The 23,615-nt window shown below is 40.4% G+C and overlaps 1 pseudogene; it reads right to left on the bottom strand.

Annotated features, from left to right (window-relative positions):
- Positions 1-21,628: 21,628 nt before the first annotated feature.
- Positions 21,629-21,747, bottom strand: LOC119473495 (annotated as a pseudogene).
- Positions 21,748-23,615: the final 1,868 nt, after the last annotated feature.

The raw sequence follows: 23,615 nt of genomic DNA, 5'->3' as shown, positions 1-23,615 counted from the left end.
TAGAAACTTCCTAGATCTGAGCTATCCATAACCAATCTCTTTGTTATCTCCTCTTATTTTTTGATAAATTGAACACTTGAATCACTTCATTTTAAACCCTACCATCATTCTTGGAGATTCCAGGATTTAATAAGTATTCTATCACCCTGGTCATTCAGTTCCTTAATCTTTTAGAGCCAATAATCTCTTATTCCACCTTACCTCAACTACCCACTCACAAAGCATGTCCTAAACCTTGTTATCATCAAGCACATTCCCAATATTATGAGTGCAAACATCTTCTTTCTAGCAATTACCTCCTATCCTTCAGCACATCCAGTCAGCCTACCTTACGAGTTCCCTGAATTTAATGAGACTTCCGAGCCACTGGCCCCTACCTCTCTGTCATGCCCTGCTTCCTTCACGTCTTCACTTCTCTCCTGGGCTTATGATCCAGCACCATAACCGCTCCCCGGAAAACATGCAGAGCTCTGTTGCCTTTCTATCTCCTCACCGTATTCCAACCCCGGCTAAGCCTAGATATCATCTAAATCTGTACCTGCTGCAGAGCACTTCAGTGTGGCAGCAAAGACTCACACAGCCACACTAACTGGACTCATTGGGCACAAAATACAACAGGGAGCACAACAGACTGAAATGCCTGTTCCAGTGGAGCTATCATGCTAGTGATAGAAAAATAGACAAAATCAAGAGAAATCATTCAAATATATCATAAGTTAGAGGATAATGCTAAGAACCAAAAATAAAGGGGGGAAGGAAGTAGTGAAAGGAGAGGGAGATGGGAAATTTTGGAGAAGGTGGCCAGGGAAGGCCTGCTGATAAGATACCTTTTGGGTGAAAACAGGAAATCAGTGTATACAAAGCCATGTGTACATCTGGGGGAAGAGCATTCCAAGCTGAGAGAACACAACAATGTAAAGGCCTTGTGATGGACGTGTGCCTGGCCCATTTGAGACACAACAAATGTGGGGCTCAAGCAGAGTGGATGAAAGGGAAGAGTGGAAGGAGTTGTGATCAGAGAAGTAGAAGGACTGCAGTAGTTGTTTATCACTGCATAGTCAGTTACCTCCCAGCTGCAAACTGGGAGGCTCAAAACAATACCCATTGGTTATGATCTTAGTTTCCATGGGTCAGGAATTCATCACAGGGCCCTTGGCTCAGGTCTCATAAGGCTGCAATCAAGATGTAGAGTGGGCTGCAGTCTCATCTGGAGACTCAACCAGGGAAGGTTGTCTTCTAAGTTCATTCATATTGTTGGTAGAATTCACTTGCTTGCAGTTACAGAATTGAGAGCTTTAAGATTGTTGTATTGGTGTCAGCCAGAGACCACCTTCAGCTTCTAGAAGCTGCACAGAATTTCCTCCCACATGGCCCACTCCATAGGCAGATAACAACATGGCAGCTTGCTTTCTTAAGGCAAGCAAGACAGAGAGAGAGAGGGAGAGAGCCTGCTAGCAAGACAGAATGTTAGATAATGTAATCAAAACAGTATTCCATTGGTTAGAAGGCAGTCATGAATCCTATCCATCATGAACACCAGGAGGAAGGATCATGAGGACACCTTAGAGTCTGTCTCCCACAAGGACTCAAATTGCCTAGCGATATATATGCCATTGTAAGGACTTTGGCTTTTTCTCTGAGACAGGAAGCCACTGGAAGGCAAGGAATGCCATGCTATGATTTGTGTTTTAATAGGATCACTCTGAATGATGGTTGGAAATAGACTCCAACAGGCCAAGGACAAAAGCACAGGATCTAATAAGATGCTATCCCGGTGAAAGTGGATAGGGTTAAGTTTGGGGTGGTGGCCATGGAGAAGAAGCCATGTTCTGAATGTTTTGAAAGCCAAGCCAACATGATTTGTTACAGGTCAGATGTAGAACATGAGGAAAAATTAGGAGTCAAGGATTATCCCAGGTTTTTGTCCTGAACAACTGGAAGGATTGAGTTGCCACTAACCAAGATGGGGAAGATTGCAGGAAAATATCAGGGACCCTGTTTTGGATACATTTGAGCTGCCAGCCATTTGATGGCAGATCAGTGTACACAGGTACGCTCAACCCTGGAAGGAGGATTGATTCGTCTTTATTGGAACTGCCATCTATGCCAGATTTGGGTTTGCATCCCACACCTGCAGCACATCTACAAGCATTTCTAATTGAGTGCTGAGTGCTTCCTTTATATGCATCAGATCCTAGATACCATGGTATTGCATTAGGGGCCCATTTATGGCAATGGAAGTATGACAAGGGGCACAAGACCATGAGATACAGTGGTTCTCCTTATGCATCTCATTACCTGGAAGCAGTAAGAATGTTATAATGACGTAGTAAAGGTTCCAAAAGGATGTGAGCTTGGGGACGCTGTCTTTCAGGATGAAGTCTGTACATTGAGCTACTGGCTGATAAATAATGTTGTGTCTCTGATAGTTAGACTTCATGGGTCCAAGAATTAAGAGGTAAAAGTAGGATTGGCCTTTTCACCATCATTCCCAGTGACTCACCAATCCTGCAAGTCTAAGCTCTAATCAGTTGAAAATTCTTGTTCTCAGTAGAACATTGCTTCCACCTGGGCACCGTAAGATGTCCATGGATATTAAAGCAAGTCTAAAACCCGTACAATGTGGTCTCTTCAAGAAGAGATAATAGCAGGCAAAAGAAGTTTCTATATAAACATGCCTTCTGCATCCGTTTCTCTGCCTCAGAACTTTCTCTGAGGTTGCACTAGCTTACTCAGATGAGGACACGTAGTTAGGAAAGTGAAAGGATTTAATGTCTTCAGACACAACCCCAGAGCAAGAGGTGATGGGACACTATAGAGAATGTCCCACCTTCTATGTTTGGGTGGGATACCTTTCTGCATGGGTGCTCAGGGGTTTTCTAGTGGGACCCGAGCCTCAGGTGCCCAGAGCAGGAAACAATAACATACATTGCATTGGCTTTGGCTTTTACTCCTTCCCCTCCTCACAATTTCCCTCCTTGACTTTTTCCTCTCGGGATCACCACCCTAATCCAGTTTAGGTGCTAGTCTCCCCCGCCTGTGCTGTGTGGACCTCACTAACAGAGAGCCCTGAAGTCTTCTTAGCCTGCAGCACAGCTCCCAGGAGTCCCCTGGGACAGGCCTAGGGCTTCCATCTCTCTGTGGACAACAGAGTCCAGGGCTCTGCCTCTTTCTAAAACCCAATCTCTTCTTTATGTCTAAGAAACGCCCTATTCACAACGGGTCATTTCAAATGATAGTTTGTTGTTTTAGTTATGCAGTTCAGTGAAAATCTGCACTGATTAGAAAAAGTTTAAGACTTCTTCCCGACTAGAATTGAAACTGCACTCCCCCAACTTCCCTAGTCCTACCCCATATGGTCAAGTCAAAAGTGATTTAAAGATAAAGATACCGCTATCTTTAAATCACCTTTGATTTGAATTTGATGCAAATAAGGCAGTGCATATTCATATATTGTTTTATTACTTTTATGCTAAAGTTCCTGTTTCATTTACATGGTTTTCACTCAGTATAGGCATCTCCTAAAAGATAAGAAACAAGTTTGTGTAAGCCTCTTTGCTATGCAGTTACATGCATAGTGTATATATATATATATATATATATATATATATATATATATAGAGAGAGAGAGAGAGAGAGAGAGATTTTATGTCACTGGTGAAATTGTTTCTTTCTTTACTTGAGGATGAGTGTTCCTTCTGTCCATTCAGTTAGACTATGGATAAATTCATCACACATGAAAAAGAAACCCTTTAAAATTATATGCATCTTTTCTGATCTAAATCAGTTTAGAACTATCATTTTGACAAATCTCTGAAAGTCTTAACAGACCTAATTTCCCAGAGGTCAAAACATGGCAGAAAGAGGAATGAGATGGAGGACATTTGGCTAATGGCTTCACAGGCTGGAGTGGGAAAATTGAGAGCATCATATACCATGATGACATAGAGGTGCCCATCTTGTCATACTTCATCCCAGCTCAGATATCATAAAAAATGCCAGCTTTTATCAGCTCTCTAATGGATTGTTAGCAGTTCAGGCAAGGGAATGTCCCTTCTCATGATCTTCCTTTCAAAGAGCACGTTCCTTCTTAATTTTGCTCCATCGTAATAAGAAAACTGGCTTATAGAGCAGGGCATCCTCTGATCAAAATGAAATCTATAAAGAATCAGAGGATTTTCCCCAGGGTATTCCAATAGCTTCTCTAACTAAAACAGCTTCTGATAACTGACAAGGACCACGCAGTTTTATGATCAGAGTCCTCTGCTCTGGCTCAGCTCTTCATCTCGTCTTTGAGATGTCATGCCAGGTTGCTGGCTGTCAAAAGGGAGACCAGCACCAGCCTTCACGTCCAGACAGTCCTTTTGTCCATCTATGAGCACAGATTATCTGAATTAAGAATGTTGCACAGCTATTAGAAATGTATGTTCCCTATTATGCAACACCTTGATTGGGATAATTAAACAACACACATTAAAAGTCTTTTCCAAATTCTGTTGTCCCCCTAATTTAATGACACAGATTTATTACTTAGCAGACAAATCTATAAAACAAATATTAGGTTCATTTATTAATCAGTAGAAGGATGTGCTATTGTGCTCTTCTTAGCTTTGGCTGTTAGTTACATTTAAAAACCCACAAAGATTAAGGCAATGAAAAAAGATATTTCCTTGTTCAAATTTGTAAGCTCTTACAAAATCATATCTTATCTACTGATCCCAGGGCTGGGAAAAATAACAGAAACTCAATAGTAGATATCTGAATGGATAGATAAATCAGGACAGAATCAATGCATGAGCCTGAGAAATGAGGTGGCATCATTTTGTGGTGACTTTGCCAGTTTGGAATATTTTTTCTCAGTTTAGTTACTCTGAGAATGACTGGAAGACTTTGTACTTTGAGACCATCAGCAGTTAATGAAGACACTGATATGGACAGGAGGCAAGGAAATACTGGGTAGAAGAGGGCAGTTCCCTGGGAAAGTCATCACCCTCAAGCCTGGAAGACCCTCAACTCTCCATGGGAACAGGCATTCCTGTTTGTGCGTCCATATGTTGCCTTTTGACCTGCCACACACCCCTATCCTGCACCCATATAAACCCTAAGCCCCAGTCTTCATGAAGAGCAGAGGAGCAGAAGAGCAGCATGGCAGAGAAGAAAAGAGGAGCATCTGAATGCTGAGAGTAGTTTGGCTGGGGATGTTCAGAGAATAGATCGGCCATGGGATGGCCAAACTCCAGGAGCAGATCATTATCCCACTCCATCCCCATTCCAGCTCCCCATCCATCCTGCTGAGAGCCACCTCCATCCAGCAATAAAATTCCCCGCATTTTCCATTCTTCAATTTGTCTGTGTGACCTCATTCTTCCTGGATGCCAGACAAGGATCTGGGAACCAATAGGGTACTGATTTGGTTAATACTTAAGCCATCTGTGGATGACAGAGCTAAAAGAGCACTACAATACACCCACTGGGGCTTTAGGAGTTGCAGGCATCCACTCCTAGATGCTACCATGGGGCCAGAGCCCAAAAGTGCTCCCCTTGGCTCTGGCACCTGCCCGTCTGCATGCTCCCCCTCCCATAAGGGGTTGAATGCACTGTGGCCAAATAGACAAGACACACCTGTCACATGTCCCGTGAGAGAGGTCAGGGAACTCTCCCATTTCAATACTACACAGGAGATTGCTTATTGCCTTGAGATGATATTTTTAAAACTTACATTCAATATGCTCTTGAATTCTAAGAAGTCATTAAAAGAAACTGATTTAATTTTTTTTCCAAGTTAGGAAACACAAATAATATGCATATTTTTTTCTATTGTATCTCTCATCTTTTTAAAGGATAAAACAGAATTCAAAAGAGCAGAAGTTCAGACATCACCAAATTTCTGCCCCAGCCATCACAACAACTTATATCAGTGCATCCTTTAAATATTTTGTTACTTAGAATTCTGCTAAGGTTGATGCAGGAATTCAAAGTCTTTATTGTTGGGGAATCACATTTGTCTCAAAACTTCAGTCATTTTAACATTTCTTCTTAACCTCAAATCCTTGTGGCTTTCTTTGTTTTGGCTTAAATTACATACATTCTTCTAATGACAGTAATCCCTCCTTATCCTCAGGGATACATATGTTCCAAGACCCTTCCCAGCGAATGCCTGAAACCTTGGATAGTACGGTACCCTATATATTCTGTTTCTTTCCTATACATGCATACCTATGATAAAATTTCACTTATAAATTAGGCATAATGCAAGATTGACAATAATAATTAATAACAAAATATAACAATTATAACAATATGCTGTAATAAAAGTGATGTGAATGTGGTTTTTCTCTCTTTCTCTCTCCCTCTCTCTCTCTCTCAAAGTATCTTAAGACTTTCTGATGGTTGTTAACCTCAGGTAACTGCAATTACAGAAAGCCAAACCACAGATAAGAGGGTACTACTCTTCTATGTCAATTTAGTTTTTATTTTATTTTATCAAAAAAATAAAAAAATCTTCAACATGTAAGTATGATCGAATAAAACATTTGATAGCATTTTAATTTAAAAAAAAAAGTTCTAGGACAGGCGTAGTGGCTCACACTATAACCCCAGAACTTTGGGAGGCTGAGGCAGGCAGATCACCTCAGGTCAGGAGATTGATACCATCCTGGCCAACATGGTGAAACCCCGTCTCTACTAAAAATAGAAAAATTAGCTGGGTGTGGTGGTGCGTGCCTGTAATCCCAGCTACTCGGGAAGCTGAGGCAGGAAAATCGCTTGAACCAGGGAGTTGGAGGTTTCAGTGAGCCTCGATCATGCTGCTGCACTTCAACCTGGCGACAGAGTGAGACTCTATGTCAAAAACAAACAAACAAACAAACAAAAACCTCTGGATTTTTGTTTTTAGAAGATGATACAATTTTTGATTAAACTTCGTATCTGGTCTGGTTCCATTTCCTGCAATACCCCTAAAGTTGCTTATAAACAATTTTAGAGGACCTTACATGTTTTGATTGATTACTTGATGAAGAACATCAAATATTCACCATATTAGGATGATAAAAGTAATCCTGAAAAACAGCACTTTGCTGTATGGCTCCTGTTCCAATCAGGTCTTGGTTAGCTTTGGCCACCCATATTCATTCTGCCTCCAGAATCTGTAGACTACAGTCCACAGGCCAAATCTGGCCACAGTTTATGTTTGTATGGCATGTAAGCTAAGAACAACTTTCACATTTTTAAATGGTATAAAAGAATCCAATAAATATTATTTTGTGATATATGACAATTATATAAAATTCAAATTTCAGTGTCCATAAGTAAAAGTTCATTTATGTATTTATTTACTTATTTTTTGAGAGACAGTGTCTCGCTCTGTCGCCCAGGCTGCAGTGCAGTGGTGCCATCTCGGCTCACTGCAATCTCCACCTCCCAGGTTCAAGCGATTCCCTTGCCTCAGCCTCCCAAGCAGCTGGGACTACAGGCTCCTACCACCATGCCTGGCTAATTTTTGTATTTTTAGTAGAGACGGGGTTTCACCATATTGGCCAGGCTGGTCTCAAACTCCTGACCTGGTGATCCGCCCGCCTCGGCCTCCCAAAGTGCTGGAATTACTGGCGTGAGCCACTGCGCCAGCCAAATAAAAGTTGTAACAGAACACAGCCAGCATATCCATTTATATTTTGTCTATGGCTGCTTACATGCTACAATGCCAAGTTGGGTGATTCCAACAGGGACCATCCATCTCAAAAAGCTTTAAGTGTATGCATTTAGTCCTTTTCCAGAAGAAGTTCAACTACAACTGCTCAGTTCTGTTGATTTTTTTCAGGCAGATAATCCCATCCACCTCCCCTTGTTTGACGAACCCAGCATTAGTTACCTTTAAGCCTGAGCTCAGCTCCTCACACTCCGTGGAGCTTCTGTTCATATTGTAAGTCCACACTGAGTTTTCCTTTTCTTAATGCCAACAAAGCTGTTCCCAAACAGATAGGCTGCAACCTGGGACTTGTGGTAGCCAGCCCTTAAGATGGCCCCTGTGTGCTAGGGTTGGTGTTTGTGACCAGAAGAATTTGGAAAAAGTGATTGTCATTCCTGAGATTCCCTTATAAAAGCACTGTTGCTTTCGTTTTGGTCTCTCTCTAGCAGAATCGTGCTCAGATCTCTGACTGGGGAAACATGTTGTGAGCAAACGAACCGAGAGGGCCACGTGGAGAGGAAGCCTCCTGCCAACCCCTTGCACGTGAGCTTGCAAATGGATCCTCCAGCTTGAAGTCAAGAATTCAGAGACTATGGCTGCAGCCAACAGACTGAGAAACCCTGGCCCAGACCATCCAGCCAGCTCACCGCAGATTCCCGACCCTCAGACAGTAGATAAGAAAGTATTTGCTTCCTTAAGCAGCTAATGTTGCAGTAATTTGTTATACAGCAGTAGATAACCAACACAGACCTCGGCCAGCCTGGTGTTCTCTACTGTGGCACTATCTTTCCTCCCCAGTCTGATAGTCCCAGTCTGTTTCTAATCTTTTTTTATTTTTAGTTTTTAGAGGCTCACTGCAGCCTTGAACTCCTGCGTTCAAGCAAGCCCCCTGCCTCAGCCTCCCACATAGCTTGGATGACAGATACATGCCACCACACCTGGTCATCCTCCTGCCTCGGCCTCCCAAAGCACTAAGATTACAGGCATGAGCCACCATACACACGGCTTGTTCCTGGTCTTTTTTGAGGTATGATTTTCTTTCTCTTCAAAGGCCTTGCCTCAGCTGTGGGACTTGGTTGATTATTTTTTTCTTGACTTTGACTTTTGCTTTTCTCCTCCGTTAGAATCCAGCCTCTCCCCTTGGTTGTTGCATTCCCTGGCTGAGGTTTTATAGCCTAGTGCAGACTCCTCAGTTCTCTCCAGCCCCAGAATGGGAATTCAGTTCTAGGTTGTAGATTTCAAATGCTAAATAGCCATTGGTGTCGAGGTCTCTTGATTGATATTTTAAATAAGAAAACACGGCAAAAAGTTTCCCAGAGGAAAACACTTGCTATGTGTTTTTGAATAGTCTTACTATTGTAATATCATTGTCACATTCTAACCTTTCACTTGAGGAAGATAAGGATTATAAGAACATGTAGAAGCATGGAGGAAATTTAGAAATGGCACAATCTGTCTGATTTATACCTGATGAAAATGAGGCCCCTGATGTTATGTGAAGTTCCCAAGGTCACTCAACACTAAGAAAGATCATTTAAATGGAGCAAGTCTGTCAAGGGTAATGAAAGCTGAGCAAAGCTCTTTTGGGAAGGTGGGTGGGACTTCCCTGAGGACGACTATCATGTCTTTCTGTATGGGTGAGTCCTAGTCCAGTTACCACAGGCTGGACACCAAATGCAATGGACGAGGAATATGACTCTAGATGTTGTTTCTTATGTTTTCATATTACTTTTAGGCATGACACAAAGTCTGGATCAAATAGCAGCTACTTGGTTGGGCAAGGTGGCTCACGCCTGCAATCCCAACACTTTGAGAGGCCAAGGTCATCTGAGGTCAGGAGTTCGAAACCAGCTTGGCCAACATGGTGAAACCCCGTCTCTGCTAAAAATTCAAAAATCAGCCCGGCATGGTGGTGGGCCTCTGTAATCCCAGCTACTTGGGAGGTTGAGGCAGGAGAACTGCTTGAATCCAGGAGGCAGAGTTTGCAGTGAGCCGACATGGGGCCACTGCACCCCAGCCTGGGTGAAAGAGCAAGATTCTGCCTCAAAAAAAAAAAATTATATATATATATATCTATATATACATATATAGATATATATATACATATATATATACACATATATAGATATATATATATACATATATACACACACACACACACACACACACACATATATGTGGCAGCTACTAAACCTGAGTGCCCAGCCTCCATAAGAAGACATAAGAGTCTTTTTTGACAGATGCTTAACTGTCTGTTTGAGTCTATGAATCTGCATTTCTTCTAGTGCTACACAGAGAAAATAAGGCCTAATCAAGTCTGGGGAGGAAAAAATTCAAAACACGCTGACAGAATGTCTAGAAATTAGACGGAAAGTGTGCATAGTAAAAGGATGGGAAATCAAATGGGGTGGGAGAGAGGAGAGGATGCTCTAGTGTTTTATTTTACACACTTTATATTTTTGAATCTTTTACACTAAGAATGTATTTGAGCATTTCTTGTATAATTTTTATAGGGGTTTATCAATTTTTACCAGAAAAGTAGGCCTACTGGTGGAAACCATTTTAGAAACTGAGTTTATAAGTGGAATTTGTGGATGTGTATGGAATGTATGGAACTCAAATAATTGTCCCTACCAAACAAATAAGCATGGGCTGATGATTGCTATCAAACAGGAAGAAGTCAAAGCAGCCTAGAAATCAAGCCACATGTCTTGATGGGAGTGAAAATCAAAGGCAATAAATTCAACACAACCAATCCCAGGAGAAGAAACGGGGTTAAGTTATGGCTTAAGAGATTTGAATGAACTGTAATGAAGGGCTTCTTTATGGTAGAGCTATTAAGAGCAGGGAGGAAATTTAGTAACAGATTATTCAGGCAAACTGGGACTCTTTTCCCTTGGACATTTTACAAATGGAATTAAAAAGCACTTGTTTCTGACTAATTAGGAAGAGTTCAGCTTGCGGGTTGAATTAGTTATTTCTATTTGGTTACAGAGAAGAAAACTAATAGCGACTTTGGTAGTTACAGTCAACGTGCAATCATTTTAAAATAAAATAAATTCACAGTGATAAATCTGTGTGTTTTAACTGCCTAAATCCTAGAAAATAAATTCAAATTTAAATGGAATATTCCTTATAAATATCTCTACTTTGTCACACACCTATGGTTCAAGTTCAGATCTTCCCATCTTTTAAATATTTTAAAACTTAGCTATAATTTTAACTTTAAAAATAATGGACAGCTTTTTTTTTTAGTTGGGGGGAGGTCTCACTATGTTGCCCAGGCTGGACTTGAACTCCTGGGCTCAAGTGATCCTCCTGCCTCAGCCTCCTGAGTAGTTGGGACTACAGACCTGTGCCACCACACCCAAGAACATATATTTTTGTGTGATTTAAAAAAAAGATAGATATAAAAGCCACAAAAGAAGAAGAAGAAGAAGAAGAAGTATTTCCAGCCAATAAAATCCTGGAACGCTTAATACAGTAAAATCTCACTATTTTGGACTAGCTCAGAGAAAAAAAAAAGGAATTCATTTTAAATGAATTTAATACCTGGAGATAAATATTATGCATAACATAAACTAGGTTAAAAAATTGTTGTTTTTTAATGAACCAACAAGTTATGTGACTCCAAAAATAAGTAAGGCAAGCTTGTTATTATAAATATTTTAAACATTTTATCTTGATTAAGCTTTTTATTCATACTAACAGTAAAAGAAGACTGACTTGTTTAAGAAAATCAACCCCTGTCTACACTTAATCACATTTTTCAAATAGTGGAATCTGTACTACTCTGGTTTTACCTGCTTGTCTTCTTTTTCCCTGTGAAGTGACAATCTTGGTTTCTGACTGTCGAATTAAAAGAGGCAGAGACAAAGAAAGGAACCAGAGCAAACCCCGTGCATAACTCATGCAACAAGAGCAACAAACCAAAATGCCAGCAATTAAATATCGAGACTGGTTTTCACACACGATAAATTATTTGGCACAGGTGATTTGCTTTAAAATTCATCCCTCAAGGAATATATTTGTCACTTTCCAAATGCTTATATCCAGGTCAAGAAAAGCTAGAGGATAAAGGAAACTTAAGTTAATCCAAATATCATATTGAAATTCTATCTTATAAGAAATGTTAGAAATTATTTAGAATAATGCCTATATTAATTTGAGATATTTTCCAATCCTTTTTTGTATTGTGACTTTTAGATGTGATATTAACTTTCCTGTTTAATTTGCTTTAGTTTATTTTAAATTATTAGCTCAGTATCCATAGTAATATTTAAGGATTAAACAACCATATAAATCATAGGATTACAAATATTTAAATGTTTTGCTTTTATACTTGTATACGTTTTCCGACTTTAAAAAAAGATAATGTGCGCCTATTTTGTAATAAGAAAGAAACTCCATGTGATGGATTAAAAAAAGAATACTGATTCGGAACCTTGTACCTTTTCAGGATAGGGGAACTCGCTAGCTGTGCCACCCCGAAATCCTATTTTGAGAGAGATTTCGAGGATCCTGTATAACCATCTTCCCCATCATGAGGTAACTAGGTAGGCTGGGAAGACTCTACACAAGGGTGAGCCCCCAGCCTTTATAGGGTATGCCTTGGAAAGCCAGAGATCACTCCTCCATTTCTCAGAGATTCCATCAGCCAGGAAAAGGAAAGACCTAGCCAGGCCTTCTTCTCCTCTTCTTCCTCTTCCTCCTCCCCTTCTTTTCTTCCTCCTCCTTGTCTTCTTCCTCCTCCTCTTTTCTCCTCCTCTTCTTCCCCCTTTCTCCTCTTCCTCCTCGTCTTCCTTCTCCTCCTCTTTCTCTTCCTCTTTCTACTCCTCCTCTTCCTCTTTCTACTCCTCCTCTTCCTCCTCCTCTTTTTCACCTCTTCCTCCTCTTCCTCCCTTCTTGTTCTTCATGAGGAAATGAGAATATTTTAATTTCATTAGAAAAATAATGCAAGCAAAAAATGATACATGTGTGTATTTACCCATTCATGCATCTGTCTACTCATCTATCCATTTGTCCATTTATCCATGTATATTGGTTGCCTCCAGGAAAGGGAACTGGTTGGTTGCTGGGGAGGGAGGAAGATTTACTTTCCACTGTATACCCTCTTGTAGCTTTTGACTTTTCTGCCATGTTCATGTAATACCTATTCAAAAAAAATTTCCTAAGGAAAATTAAAACATGAGACAAAATTTTTTTTCAGAATAATGATATAAGAAAACCAGCTAAGGTATGGTTATAAGAGGACTATTGAGAGCACTTCCTTTATATATATAGACTTCTTTACTCCTACCAGGTGGGTACTGTGAGCAGCATCTCCACTTTACAGATGATAGAAAATGGGAGAAACTAAGTACCTGCCCATGTACACACACACAGACACACACACGCACAAACACACAGTTTTGTTGTTGCCAAGTAGTCTTCAAAATTAATTGTGTAAGATTACCTCTTCCCCAAGCTTGCAGAAGTATGCCAGTTTCCCCATATTTTCGGCAATACTTTTATATTTTAACCACTGAATAAACCAGTATTCATCAAGTTCTATTAGATATTAACCTTCTCAACCAGATTTAAACAAACAAACCAACAGAGTTGCTCAGAAGTAGTGAAATTGACTTACTCATGATTTACCTAAAGGTTTCTACTGACAACTCAGTAATGATGTTAATAGCTAGTGAAATCTTCAGTAGCAAATCACCCAGCTAGATGGAGAAGGATGAGGGACAAAAGGTGGGTGACACTCCACTAACACACTCATACACAAGAGACCGGGACTCCTTTATGTGCTCCCATTGCAGCACATGACTTTCTTCCATGGCACTTAAGGCTGGTTTAACATTTTTGCTTGTGTGTATGATCCCTTGATTTCTGAGACTCAGAATCTAAATATCCATCTTTTGCAGTGGATCATGAGCTCCATGAGGGCAGAGCATTTTGATTTTGTTGGTCATCTTATTCCAGCACCTGTCCCAGGGGCTTTCACAGGACTAGACAGATGGATGAGAATTTCAACTTTATTCTATGTATCCATGAAGGCTCTTTTGGTTGTAGGTGCAGAAGAAGTCATCCCCATAATGGACAGTTATATGCCACATAGTTTGAGAAATGGCTAAGGTCTCAGCACATTAGAACCCTCAAGTTTAACTCTCCTTGGACAAATACTATGGCTTTGTTGACAAGTGGGTTTGTCAGCACTCTTGTAACTAGCTCTCTAAGTTGACAACTGTATTCAACACTATAGAATACTTTGCAGTATGATAACCCTTTGCTATGACTAGATATTCTTATGAGTTACTATGACTAAAAAATCCATTACAGGTTGGTGCAGTGGCTCACACCTGTAATGCTAGCACTTTGGGAGGCAGAGGCTGGTGGATTGCTTGAGTCCAGGAGTTCAAGATCAGCTAGGACAACATGGTGAAACCCCATTTCTACAAAACTAAAATTAGCCGGGTGTAGTGGCATGCACCTGTGGTCCCAGCTACTCAGGAGGCTGAAGTGGTACCATCACCTCAGCCAGACAGGTCAAGGCTGCAGTGAGCTGTGATCACATCCTGAACTCTAGCCTGGGCAACAGAATGAAACTCTGTCTCAATAAAAAAAAAAAATCCATTGTCAACAGAATAGAGAATCCAGAAACCAAGCTTCACACCTGCACCAGTGCACATCTAGTCTTCAACAAAGTTAATGAAAATAAGAAATGGGGAAATAACTCCCTATTCCATAAATGGTGCAGGGATAACTGGCTAGTCATATGCAAAAGATTGGAATTGGACCCCTACTTTTCACCATATACAAAAGTCAGCTCAAGATGAATTAAAGATTTTAATATAAGACCTCATGCTGCAAGAATCCTAGAAGAAAACCTGGAGGCCACCATTTTGGGCATCAGCCTTAACCAATAATATGTGACTAAGTCCCCAAAAGCAATTGCAACAAAATAAAAATTTGGCAAGAAAGAACTAATTAAACTAAAGAGCTGCTGCAAAGCAAAAGCAACTATAAAAAGAGTAAACAGACAACCTACAGAATGGAAGAAAATATTTGCAAACTATGCATCTGACAAAGGTCTAATATCCAGAATCTCTAAGGAACTTAAACAATTCAACAAGCAGAAAACAACTAACCCCATTAAAAAGTGGGCAAGGAACATGAATAGACATTTCTGAAAAGAAGACATACAAGTAGCTGACAAATGTGAAAAAAGCTTTCCACATCACTAATCATCACAGAAATGCAAATCAAAACCACAGTGAGGAACCCGTTGCATCAGTCCGAATGGCTACTACTAAAAAATCAGAAAAATGGGCCGGGCACGGTGGCTCACGCCTGCAATCCCAGTACTTTGGGAGGCTGAGGCGGGTGGATTATTTGAGATCAAGATTTTGAGACCAGCCTGGTCAATATGGTGAAACCCTGTGTCTACTAAAAGTACAAAAATTAGCGAGGCATAGTGGTGTACCCCTGAAGCCCCCGATACTGGGGAGATCGAAGTGGAAGAATCGCTTGAACCCAGGAGGCGGAAGCTGCAGTGAGCTGAGATTGCACCACTGCACGCCAGCCTGGGCAACAGAGTGAGACTGCGTCTCAAAAAATAATAATAATTTAAAAATCAGAAAAACAACTGATGCTCAAGGCTGCACTGAAAAGGAAACACTTATACACTGTTGGTGGGAATGTAAGTTAGTTCAACCACTATGGAAGGCCGTTTGGAGATTTCTTGAAGAACTTAGAACTACCATTTGACCCAGCAATCCTATTACTTAGTATATATTCAAAAGAAAATAAATTATTCTGCAAAAAAGACACATGCACTTGTTCATAGCAGCATTATGTACAATAGCAAAGATATGGAATCAACCTAGGTGCCCATCAACAGTGGATTTGATAAAGAAAATGTGGTACATATACTCCATGGAACACTATGCAGCCATAAAAAATAACCAAATTATACCCTTTCCAGCAACTTGAATGTAGTTGGAGACCACTATTCTAAGGAAATTAATGCAGGTACAGAAAATCTGCATGTTCTCATCCATAAGTGGGAGCTAAACATTGGTTACTCATTGATATAAAAATGGCAACAACAGACACTGGGACTACTAATGTGGGAAGAAAGGAGGCAAGTGCTGAAAAAACAAACATTGGGTACAATGTTTAGTACTTGAGTGATGGGATCAGTTGCACACCAAACCTCAGTATCATGCAATATACCCATGTAACCAACCTACATATGTACCCCCTGAATCTAAAATAAAAGTTAAAATTATTTTTAAAAATCCATTCCCTTTACCACTACTCCCTTCCCCACATTCCCATTTTGTGGATATAAACTTTGAGCCTAGCAGCCAGTCAAAGAAATGGAGTATAATAGTCCCCTTGCTTCTGAATGGTGAATGCTCATGTTCCCCCCAGCATTTAGCTATGAGTAAATAGCCGGATCTTATCTTAAACTTTAAGTCTGTGCCCTTTTTTTTCCCCCCAACACATAGATGTTATCCTTTAAATGTGTTTCTTGGAGTTCCTGTGTTGGAAACTTAATCCCCTGTGTGACAGTGTTGGGAGGAGGGCCTAATGAAAGGGGTTTTGGTTTTGAGGGCTCAGCCCTTAAGAATAGGTTAATGGCATTATTAAAAAGGATGGCTAGAGTGGGTTTGCTCTCTTGTGCTCTTGCCCTTCCATCTTCTGTTACACAGCAAGTTGCCGCACACAAGACGCCAGCACCTTGATGTTGTACTTCCCAGCCTCCAGAACTATGAGCCAATAAATGTCTTGATTATAAATTATTCAGTCTCAGGTATTCTGTTATAGCAGCATGAAATGAACTACAACAATAGGCAATAGAAAACTCATACTGGCTTAAATATTGTGACAATTAGTTAACTCACATAACTGACTTAAATGTTGGCTTAAACTAGCCACTCAAACGTGTCATGGAGCTGGTTTCTTTCCATTTCTTGCCAGTCTTTCAAAATGGCAGTTTCATCTTAGAGTGGCCGCAAATCATGCTGTAATATACCTTCCAGATGCTTGCAGGACAACACATATCTCTGCTGGAGTTGTGGGGGGTGCTTTCTATTTTTTATATGAATATATCTCCCCAAGGAGTAGGGGGGGCCCTCATGAAAAAGAGACTCTTCTAACTTGAACCAAAAAGTGAAGATTTTCTTTCATGGTTTACCTGAGGAGTTAGAGGTAGAATCAGTATCACCGAAACCACGGGGGTTTTGGTAAATGCTAGAGAGGCTGCCGCAGTGTCCTCTAAGTCAGTAATAGCTGTTATAGTATCCACTAAAGTTTACTGACAGCATCCTATTGGCCCAATATTATCTTAACAGTTTATACATATTGTATTATTTAATCATTACAACAAACATGACACGTAGGCATTATTATCTCCATTTTACAAATGAGTAAATTGGAATATGTCCAAGGTTGTACAAGAGAAGTCCAGAGATAGACTGAGGACTTCAATATCTAGTCCCTGATTAAAACAACCTCATTATACAGTAAGAGTCATGGAAGGCTTTTGAAGCTGGTGTGGTATGTGTAAAGCAATGATTTAGGGCCCTCAAAACCATCCCATTAGACCTGTAGATAAACCATCCAATTCCCTTATATCACCAATAAAACCACATTTACGCCGCTGCAATGTATTAGTCTTGCCCCCTCTCCCACATCATCCCTATCTCTTACCCTCAAACAGGCATTTTAAAGTATTTAAAGTAATTTTTTTCACCATAATTTGCAACAAGAAGCATTAGATATAAATCCAATTTAGTTAAAAATAGGGAGAAGATACAGATAACATCCAGAGACCCCGCTGTTAACTTGAAACATGAAAAGAGGCAAAACCTGAATAATCTCTCAAATTATAAGACATAATTGATTTAGTTAACCAACCTCCAGTGATTCTCTGTATTCTACTTCCTCCTGCCTATTCAGGGAGTCTTTCCCTGTAATTGTAATTATTCTCTCTCTTCCCTTGTTGGTTTTCCTCCTCTATTAGATCATTTTCATCAGCATAAAATAATGCTACAATTTCTCCCACTACAAAAAGCACCTCGAACCCAGCACCCGTCTTTTCCAGGAAATGACCCTTTTCTCTGCTTTCCTTTACAGCAAAACACTTTGATAGAGTTCTCTCTTCAACCTGATCCCAACAGGCTTTATTCTTCCTACTCCTGGGGACCTTTCTGATAAGGGTCACCAATGTCCTCTCAGTGCCAAGCCCAATGATGTGTTCTCAGTTCTCAATTGTTTTACCTTTAGGAAACATGACACAGTGATCACTCCATCCTGCTTGAATCATATTCTTCTCTTGGCCTCCAGGAAGCCACATTCTTGGATCTTCTCCCACCACTTCTTTTCAATTTTCTTTACTTGTCATTCCTCATCTTCTTGACATCAAAGTGGAAGACTGCCCTGGGACTCCATTTGATGTTAGAGTCTTTTTTTCATAGATTTGTTCCCTGAATGGTCTTGTTCACTTCTATGGCTTTAAATACCATAGGTGAGTGTCAGAGTACATCCAAGATGCTATAACAAAATACTTTAGGCTAGATAATTTAGAAATAATAGAAATTTATTGCTCACCATTCTGGAGACTGGGAAGTCCAGGATCATGACACCAGCAAATGCTGCTCCTGGTAACGGCTCATTCTGGCTCACAGTTGGTGTCTTCTCACTGAATCCTCATATAGTGGAAAAGGAAAACAAGCCCCCCCCTTAGGTCCTTTCATAAGGGCACCAATCCTATTCATGAAGGTGGAGCCCTCATGACCTAATCACCTCACAAAGACCCCACCTGTCAATACTATCCTATTGGAGAGTTAAGTTCCAACACATAAATTCTGGGGAGATCATAGCAGCTGAACTCCCCCATTTATATCTTCAACCTATTCCATCTCCTGAACTCTAGATGCTACATTCAACTTCCTACCTGACATCTCCACTTGGATGTTTAACAGGCATCTTCAACTTTACATGTCTCAGAAAGAACCCTTGGTTTACTTCTCCCCAAACCTGCTTCTTCCAGGGTAATCCACAACTCATTTCTGCAAGTTGCTCAGAAAACTTGTGAACATTTTTGGATTCCCGTCTTCCCCCTCACAGCTTAAATAAAATTTATTAGTAAATTTAGCCACCTTGACCTCCAAAACACACTTCAAATATGGCCATATATTTGTTGCTATCATCCTAGTCGAAACCATGCCATTCTTGCTTGGCTTCCTGAAATAAACTTCTCTGGTCTCTCAGCTTCCATTTTTCCTCCCCTAGTCTATACCTCACCTAAGAGCTAGAATAGATATTTTTAAATGGCACTTCTAGACATAGAATGCACCTACAGCTTCCTCACGTCAGGCAGAATCAGGTTCCCATATTTACATGGTGTATGAGAACCAATATGACTTGGCCCTTGGTACCTCTACCACTTCAGCCTCAGTAGGCTGACCCTTGCTCATCCATCTCCAGCCTCAATGAATCCCTTGCTGGAAAGGACTCTTCTGGCACACTCCTACTTCTTGTGTTTTCAGTTACTGTTTTGTTTCCTAAATGCTCTTCCCCAGATGTTCACATGGCTTACTTCTTCATTTTATTCAGATTTTGCTTGACTGTAACCTTACCAGTGTGACCTTCCGCTCACTGTAACTAAAATAGTCATGCCTATTCCCCCAGCCTCTGTCCCTCTTTATCCCCTTATCTAGTTCTCTTTTCTTCACCTAATGTAATTTACAGTGTCTTACTTGCTTATGATTTGTCTCCCCTCCACTAGCACTTAAGTTCCAGGAGAGCAGGGACAGCTGTATTCCAGGAGCCTAGAGTAGCGTCTGCTAGGTGGTGGGTGCTTAAGATGTGTTTGCTGAATGAAAGAATGAAGGAATGAGTGAGGGACTTGGTAGTTATTCCCCTTTGCTTTGTGCATCCATTCAGTGACAAGTATCTTATTCTTCATAAGACCATTCATATCTCTCTCCTCCTTTCATTTTCATGACCACAACCTCAGTGAACTCCCCACCTGGAGGGGGATCTCTAGTCTCTGGTTTCTACTCAGTCCGCCTCTCAGATGGACCCTGAACACTGATGTAATTAATAATCCCAAAGCCATTTTCACTTAAAGCTGATTGCATTCTCTACAGTGAAATCTAATATTTGAAAAGCCCGGCTACTCTCTATTGACTGTTTTAGTTTGCTTGTTTATTGCTTGTTTTGTTTTTTGAGACAGAGTCTCATTCTGTGGCCCAGGCTGGAATGCAGTGGCACAATCACAGCTCACTGCACTTGACCTCCAGGCTCAGGTGATCCTCTAGCCTCAGCTTCCCAAATAGCTAGGACTGCAGATGCATGGCACAACACCCAACTAATTTTTAATTTTTTTTTGTAGATACAGAGTTTTACCATGATGCCCAGGCTGATCTTGAACTCCTGGGCTCAAGTGATCCACCCATCTTGGCTTCCCAAAGTGTTGGGATTACAGGTGTGAGACACAATACCCATCCCCTATTGACTTTAATATAAGTATAAATTCCTTTATTTGATATTCAATAGACTTCATTTTCAAATATTGTTGCTTGACTTTTCCAATGCCATTTATCTTTTTGGTAGTTTTTTATTTTATTTTTTTAATGTTTATTTATTTATTTATGGAGATGGATTTCACTCTGTCACCCAGGCTGAAGTGCAGTGGTGCAATCTCAGCTCACTGCAACCTCTGCCTTCCAGGTTCAAGCAGTTCTCCTGCCTCAGCCTCCCAAGTAGCTGGAATTAAAGCTTTTTTTTAGTAGAGATGGGGTTTTGCCATGTTGGTCAGGATGGTCTTGAACTCCTGGCCTCAGATGATATGTGTACCTTGGCCTCCCAAAGTGCTGGGATTACAGGTGTGAGACACTGCACCTGGCTTATGTTGTTCTAATTGACATATAATTGTACATATTTATGGGGTACAGTGTGATGTTTGGATACATGTATATATTGCACAATGATCAAATGAGGATAATTAGCATATCTATCATCTCAAAGACTTGTCATTTCTTTGTAGTGAGTGCATTTAAAATCTTCTTTTTCAGCTATTTTGAAATAAATAATACATTATTGTTAACTATAGTCACTCTCCTGTGAAATAGAACACAAGGACTTATTCCTCCCATTTAACTGTAAAGTCGTACACATTCACCAGCCTCTCCTCATCCCCCCCTCCTCCCCAGGCACTGCTAACCACTATTCTACTCTTTACTTCTATGAGATTAGCTTTTACGATTCCACATATGAGTGAGATGATGCAGTATTTGTCCTTCTGTGCTTGGCTTATTTCACTTAATATAAGGTCCTCTAGGTTCATACGTTGCTTATAGTTTTCCATTGTGTATTTATAAAATATTTCAAGCTTTATTTCCCATTTTTCTCCTTAATGAACCTCTCTTTCCACTATCTTTGGATTATTCCAAGCCCATTGTTCATTAAAGATCCTTATATTCTTGCCGTAGCTTCTCCAAACTGGGGCTAAATTACAAGGCTTAGCTCAAAGTCCACCTTCTTTTGTTAGTCCTTACCACAGCCCTGCAGCCCATCAATACCCCTCTGAAATGGAAGCCCTTCCTCTCTGTATCACCACATGTAAAAATCCATTTATCTGTTGACTTAGGTTGACTCCATATCTTGGCTATTATAAATAGTGCTGCAATAAATAAGGGAGTGCAAATATCTCTTCAACATACTGATTTCAATCCTATGCAGTGGTGGGATTGTTGGATCTTTAGTTCTATCTTTAATTTTTCGAGGAAACTCCATAAAGTGTTGTCCACATGACTCTATTTATTTACATTCCTACCAACAGAGTATGAATTCCCCTTTCTCCACATCCTCATCAGCATTATTTTTTTGTCTTTTTGATGATAACAGCTTTTCTTATTTATTTATTTATTTATTTATTTATTAAGCCTATGGCACCCGGTATTCCCAGGCCGTCTCCCATCCAAGTACTAACCAGGCCCGACCCTGCTTTGCTTCCGAGATCTGACAAGATCGGGCGCGTTCAGGATGGTATGGCTGTAGACGCCGATAACAGCTTTTCTAACTGAGGTGAGATGGTATCTCGTGGTGGTTTACATTTGCGTTTTCTGATGATACTTTTGGCCATTTGCATGTCTTCTTTTGAGAAATGCTTATTCAGATCTTTTGTTCATTTTTAAATTAAATTTTATATTTTCTCCTTTTTTTGCTATTGAGTTGAGTTTTTTATATGTTCTGGATATTAACCTTTGTTCAGATGCCTAACTTGCAAATATTTTCTCCTGTTCTATAAGTTGTCTCTTTGCTCTTTATTTCCTTTGCTGTGCAGAAGCTTTTTAGTTTAATATAATCCCATTTGTCTATTTTTGTTTTTATTGCCTTTGCTTTTGAGGTCTGATTCAAAAATCCTTGCTCGGACCAATTTCATGAAGTGTCTCTTCCATGTTTTCTTCTGGTAGTTTTAGAGTTTTGATTCTTTCATGTAAGTCTTTAATTCATTTTAATTTTTGAAGGGGTAAGAGATGAGGTCTAGTTTCATTGTTCTGTATGTGAATATCCAGTTTCCCCACCACCGCTTATTGAAAAGACCGTCTTTTTCCTTTTTTTTGAGATGGAATCTCGTTCTGTCACCCCAACTGAAGTATAAGGCGCTATCTTGGCTTGCTGCAACCTCCGCCTCCCGGGTTCAAGTAATTCTCCTGTCTTAGCCTCCCGAGTAGCTGGGATTATAGGCACCTGCCACCACGCCTGGCTAATTACATCTTCTCCTTAATGTGTGTTCTTGGTGACTTTGTTGAAAATCAGTTGGCTGTAAGCACATGAATTTATTTCGGGATTTCTCTATTTTGTTCCATTGGTCTGTGTGTCTATACCAGGCTGTTTTGGTTACCATTCCTTTCTAGTATATTTTGATGTCAGGTAGTGTGATGCCTCCAGCTGTATTCTTTTTGTTGAAGATTGCTTTGGCTATTTGAGGTCAAAAAATACCCCAAATAGCCAAAGAAATCTTGATCTTTTGGGATATTTTGTGATTCTTTACATATTTTGGGATTGCTTTTTCTATTTCTATGAAAAATGTCATTGGTATTCTAATAGGAGTTGCATTGAATCTATAGATCACTTTTTCTGGTAGACTGCTGACATAGAGCAGCACCACTGATTTTCTTAAATGCTGATTTTGTATCCTGCCACTTTACTGAATTCGTTTATTAGTTCTGTTTTCCGGTGGAGTCTGTATAGCGTTTTCTATATATAAGATCATGCCATTTGCAAACAGGAAAATTTGACTTCTTCCTTTCCAATTTGGATGCCCTTTATATCTAATGCCAGTTATCTTCTAATCTGGTTCTGTTTTGTTCCTCCCCAGGTGGTAACAAATTGAGTTATTTGTTAACCAAATCATTTAATATGAATATTAGTCAGAATAGACTAGGTTATGCTGCAATAACCAGGCTACTCCCAGATCTCAGTGGCTTAAATAGAGCAAAGGCTGGCTGGGTGTGGTGGCTCACGCCTGTAATCCCAGCACTTTGGGAGGCTGAGGCCAGAGAATCACGAGATCAAGCGATTGAGACCATCCTGGCCAACATGGTGAAACCCCGTCTCTACTAAAAATACAAAAAGTAGCTGGGCCTGGTGGTGGCTCACGCCTGTAGTCCCAGTTACTTGGGAGGTTGAGGCAGGAGAATTGCTTGAATCTGGGAGGTGGATGTTGCAATGAGCCGAGATCGCAGCACTGCATGCCAGCCTGGTGACAGAGTGAGAATCTGTATATAAAAAAAAAATAGAGCAAAGGTTTCTTTCTCATTTGTGCCACTGACTCAGTGCAGATAGGCAAGGACCTTGTATCTCATAGACTGTCAAAGACCCAGGCTGAGAGGTGCTATAGCACCTCACATGGGCACTCCGCGGA

Source organism: Cebus imitator, unplaced genomic scaffold (assembly GCF_001604975.1).
Source record: "Cebus imitator isolate Cc_AM_T3 unplaced genomic scaffold, Cebus_imitator-1.0 Scaffold162, whole genome shotgun sequence".
NCBI classification, from domain to species: Eukaryota; Metazoa; Chordata; class Mammalia; order Primates; family Cebidae; genus Cebus; species Cebus imitator.
Note: the sequence above shows the minus strand (reverse complement) of the source record. Positions and strands in the feature narration are given on the sequence as shown.